The sequence below is a fragment of the Paramormyrops kingsleyae genome, chromosome 9 (assembly GCF_048594095.1).
Source record: "Paramormyrops kingsleyae isolate MSU_618 chromosome 9, PKINGS_0.4, whole genome shotgun sequence".
In the NCBI taxonomy this organism is placed as follows: domain Eukaryota; kingdom Metazoa; phylum Chordata; class Actinopteri; order Osteoglossiformes; family Mormyridae; genus Paramormyrops; species Paramormyrops kingsleyae.
This window is the reverse complement of record NC_132805.1, coordinates 14308756-14314211: the sequence shown is the minus strand read 5'-3', so window position 1 is coordinate 14314211 and position 5456 is coordinate 14308756. Positions and strand designations below refer to the sequence as shown.

Genomic DNA, 5456 nt, shown 5'->3' with positions numbered 1-5456 from the left:
CATGCTGGCCAAGCCAAACATGTAACTAATGGCAATTTGGACAAGCCTAGTGTCCCATCCATATGTCATTTTAATTTCATTATATACCCACCCACACTCGGCAAAGTTAAGAACATCCCCCCTTGGTGCAAGAATACAGGGGGAACAGTATGGACCAGCAGTAGAATGCCCACCATATGCGTTTCTACTTTTCTAGGGTATGATTCTCAACTTGGTGTATACCGGGAGAAGTCCTGGGTATTCTCTAAAATACTCCCCTTTGAAATAATTTCACCCTCGTTCAACCTAACACGCTGATGGCCATTTATTATCTCCGACCCTCAACCTGTAAGGCTTCCGATACTCTACACCAATACCTTCCTTTTACACACCCCAATGTTTCCCCTACCATTATATTAGGGGGGTGCCCCGCCTCCCCTTGAAGGTCAAGTTAATTTTATTTTCTATAAAGCGCCAGATCACAACAGAAGTCATTTAAGGTTACCCTTCCTATAGAACAGGTCTATACATTGTCCTTTTATTAAACAAACTAAATAGCCTTATGTTAACTTATTTACACAACAGCTTGTCATTTTTGTCTCTACACGGTTGCGCGTTTACAATTCTCCTCTGCTCTGTGTATTGCGCGTGGCAGTTCCACCCCGATGCGCGCGCACAGACACAGGTGAGCACACTCCCACCACTGGACAGAGAGCGTGCGTCGGAAAATATGTCACGTCAACCATGGGTCATATCACCTGGTCAGCAGTGTAAACTGTGAGAGGGACTCCTCAACCATGAATAGGGCAATAAATATGTTTCACAACGGGATTTTCTGCTTTAAGCTATCAGCTATCAGTTTTAAAGCCTAACAGTTAATGTATTTGCAGGTCAAGACAAACATCCACAATAGGTTGCAAGGAGACCATCTTGCAGCCTTGCATGCGGATCTCAATAAATGGGCCAGACGTTTCTGACTTCCCATATCAAGAGGCTCTAGAAATGTTCTTCCAGAAGCCCAGAAAGATACACTGCAGTGACAAAAGCTCCACACTTTGTGGATAATTGTCATAAAAAGAAATGTTTTGATGTTTAGTTCAGATGTTACCCCCCAAAGCTGTAAACCTAGGGGAAACACTGCACCCCTTACAATTATGAGTTAATGCAACCCCGGAAAAATTAGGAACATATGATAGAAACAGAAAAAAATTGAAAATGCTGTCTTAATTCCCTTTCACACCTCCCCAGTTCATTACATTACACTTTAAGCAGGAAACAAAAACAAACACATTTGACCAATTTGTACATTGACTACAATGTTTTCTCTTATGCATAAAAAAGACACAATCAATTGAATACACATACTGTAAAAGGAGAGTACTCGGGTATGTGCCAAGAGAATCACAGACTTTATGCCGGCTAGTTGGTGCACATTGGAGCTCATACTAGACAGGAGCACTCACACATCCAAGGAGGTGCAAAAATTCAAGTCGTGAGATTGTTGGTCCACAGCTCCGGGCAGTGTTTCGGTCCAAGCTGGCCAAGGTCCCACTAGCTTCAGCTCATGGTGCAGTTTAAATTCGCTGGGATTAACTCTGCTCCTCGTGACTGTCCGGCGATCGAAGAAAACCCCTTTGGCTCGGGTTACCTATGGCTCCAGTCTGAACCCTAAATCAGGCCAGTTCGCTGTGCTACCCAGCTCTCCTCTGCTTCTTCCTCAGAGAAGGATCCCGTACGGACTCTCTGCACCGATCCGCCAGCAGCCAACAACCCTGTGCTCTCTCCTGCTCTCTTTTCTTGCATTTTTCCCTCCACACACAAGGTCAACCTGTCTTTTTCCCGGGCCTTTCTTATAGATGCAACTGGCCAAAAAAAAAAAAAGCCTCGTAACAGTGTCCATCAAGGCAATGCCATTCGTATCATATCAACATATCAACTCTGTTGAACAAGAATGGCACACTAATAAGGTCGGTGCATAAAATTCAGCATGAAAAGAAAGCATCTCAAGCAATCATGTTTTGCTAAGATTTCACCCATAAAAAAAAAACAGGCGAGTGCATAATATGAACATGTCAGCCCACAATATTAACCCCTACAAAATCCCACACTTTCCCCTCTAATATTACTACTCATTTCCATAGGGCGCTACACCCTCCCCCCACCAGGAATAGGCATGTCCCCACGACTAAAACTTTCAACCCCTCCTTACTACCTACTAGCTGTTAAGGCACCCTATCCTGTTGAGCAACGTCAATGTATATCTAACTGTAGTCGCAGTCCGTTTTAACAGGGACACCTGGCCTATAAGTCAGTATAGTGGAAGGTAGGGGTGCACCGATTGCAGTTTTCTGGCCGATCAACGATCACCGATCCTTAGGCAACCTTACCTGCCGATCTCGATTTTTTTTTGCCGATCTTGTTTCTTTCATAACTAAAAGACAGTTACTTCAATGTTTCCATTTTTATTGAGTAAATTGATATGAATACTCACAAAACATGAGGTAGTGTCCTCAAATATAAATGAACATATAAATGAGCATTGCTGTTTGAACTACAAAATCATATTTTTTCTTCCAGACTTTAATTTCTCTAATTTTGTAAAAAAAAATATATATATATAGCTGTTATGACACACTTGTCCAAAAAATAGGGAGGGAGGCAGCCTGCACTGCACCTCTCTCGGGAATGGGAGAAAAGGCTGATTTAACCCTCTGGGGCCTAGGGGTAGGAAACACGCTTTCACTGACTGGGGCATGATCACACATTTCATCACACTTAATTCATGGCAAATAAATTATTTCTTATATATTTGTTTTGCCATTACACTCATCTTTATTTTAATATATATTGTAAATATGTCAGATTTTTGTTAAGTTTGAAATTTGACATCAAAGTATAGACATTGCAAAATGCAGTTTGGAACACTTGCAGAAACATTATAAAAGTACATAGTAAGCAATGCTGGCAGTTTGTTTTGATCCCAGATATCTGATCACCAAAGTCTTGGCTACATGAAGATGACTAAATGGTGTAGATGCAACATTAATTTGGATAAATAAATAAGAAAAACCTAACTCATGTAACTATTTCTGGCTCCTTTCATTGAATATGTAGCAACTTTCATGTGTATGAATGAGCCATTGTCACCTGGCCACGTCCCCAACCCCCTTTTATGGCGCTGAAGGGGATGTATCTGGATCGCGTTTCACCGTTGCGCTGTTAATCAAATTACCATGCGAATGCGATTTGAATACGCGCTAATGCGGCTATTTAGAATGTGAATAGCGATCTTCGGGTGAGAGCGGTACTACACGCCCCCGATGCAGGTAAAACAAAGTAAGATGACATGGTTTACTTTTTTGCCGATTTAACCTAATTAAAAAAACTTTAATACTTCCGACAATGGACGTTTTGAAAAGAAGACAGATTACGGATTTAGCCAGCGTTTTTTTCATGATTATACATTAAGATTTCAGCGAGATATTTATAAACTGAAATAGACGCGAAAAGTACGCGATGTCGTCGACGACATACTCGACCCCAAAGAGTTAAAAGCATATAACTAAGATCGGTGGATCTCATGGGAATATGGTCGATTTCTGATCCCCTCAAATTAACGTGATCGAGGCCGATCGATCGGTGCACCCCTAGTGGAAGGCCTATTACGTTGTGGCCGTTCCCTGTCTGTTTGCTCCTCAGATTCACATCCAGAGGATGCTAGGGCCTCTATCTCTACGTCTTGTGTACAATCCCCACAGGACTCAGCTTCACATTGTAGGGGATCACTAGAGGACTGAGCAGGGGGCTCCTCCACAGGTACAACCATCTGGGGTCCGTCAGAATCAACCTGGTCACAACACGCTTCTGACATTACAGATCTCATCACACCCCTCTCAAGATTTGGAAACTCAAACCGCTTTTTGAAGTCACAGTCTTCATAATTAGAGTCTTCCTCCGAATCGCCGGCAAATGTAACAGCTAATTGCCAATTTAACAATGCTAGAGGACACATGTGGCCCAGACTAACAGTTTACCACCAACTAGCACGCTGGCAAGCTAAATAATCAAGCGTGTCGCCACCATTGCTGCTATTCGAGGCAATTAAACTACTCTCAAGACTGTAAAACAAACATCTAACCGCATACTTCAGTCTCTCAATTAATCTCTCAGTGTTTGCTAACAAACACCAACAGTTTTATGGGATTTTAGCACATTACTGACCTGTAATACAGGAAAGAAATGATGAGGCAGGGAGACGCAGCTTTCCTTTGCTGAGTTCTCCGCCATTACTTATTAGTATACAACTCATTCATGTAACTTGTCCACTTAATACTGCATATTTTGTCCAATGTCCATCTTCAGTATTAGTACTGTACATTTACTGTGTCTCAATACACATCATGTTTGTGAAACACACGCATTACGCAATAAATATTAAACCCGTAACTAACTCAAAGTGTCTCTGCATCCAATTTTCACATTTATTTACTCAACTTCCTAAACACATCTTAGTCGTAAATTCATCCTCCATGCACTAACACTAAGGTACTGTCAAGTATCGCTCAGACATAAATAAATAGTATCAGTAAACAAATCCAGAAAAAACATTAAACCATTTATAAATCACACTTTACATATCTCATCTCGAACATGACCATTCATTTAAATTAAGTCAGAGTGCTAATTTAACAATGCTAGAGGAGACACGTGGCCCAGACTAACAGTTTACCACCAACTAGGGCGCTGACAAGCGAAATAATCAAGCGTGTAGCCGCCATTGCTGCTATTCGACGCAAAACTACTCTCAAGACTGTAAAACAAAAATATCTAACCGCATACTTCAGTCTCTCAATTAATCTCTCAGTGTTTGCTAACAAACACCAAGAGTTTTATGGGGGTTTAGAACATTACTTACTTGTAATACAGGAAAGAAAGACAGGGAGACTTAGCTCTCCTTTGCCGAATTCTCCGTCGTTATGAGGGAAACGGCGAGGCGCGCGCTACAGACTACCGTTACTGAAGTAAACCACAGTCTCACACTGCCACCTACTGTCGAAAAAAGTATTGTCTTTGCCCAAAACACTAAATTATTCACAGTAAGGGAAAATGGGTCTTTACAAAAAGAAAAATACAGTCAAACCTCGGATTGCGAGTAACTTGGTTTGCGAGTGTTTTGCAAGACTAGCAAAAAAATTTAAATAAATTTTAACCTGATGAATGAGCGAGGTCTTGCAATAGGAGTATTATGTATATGTTTTGTCTGCCGAGCGTCACGTGATCACAACTGATTCTTTTCAAAGGTAAAGTGCAGGTTAATTTGTTTTATGTATTTTTTCTTTACATTTTTATATTAATATTTTTGGGATTTGGAACGAATCATCCGAGGTTCCATTATTTCTAATGGGAAAATTCGCTTTGATATTAGAAAGAACATAAGAACTATACAAACGAGAGGAGGCCATTCGGCCCATCGAGCT

The 5456-nt window shown here is 41.1% G+C and overlaps 1 long non-coding RNA gene across 1 annotated transcript; it reads right to left on the bottom strand.

Moving 5' to 3' along the window:
- Positions 1-1184: 1184 nt before the first annotated feature.
- LOC111834630 (uncharacterized) lies at positions 1185-4988 on the bottom strand. Its single transcript, XR_002836045.2, has 2 exons — positions 4895-4988; positions 1185-1841 (listed from the first exon to the last, which is right to left on the bottom strand). It is a non-coding gene; the product is annotated as an uncharacterized lncRNA (long non-coding RNA).
- Between the last annotated feature and the right edge of the window lie 468 nt (positions 4989-5456).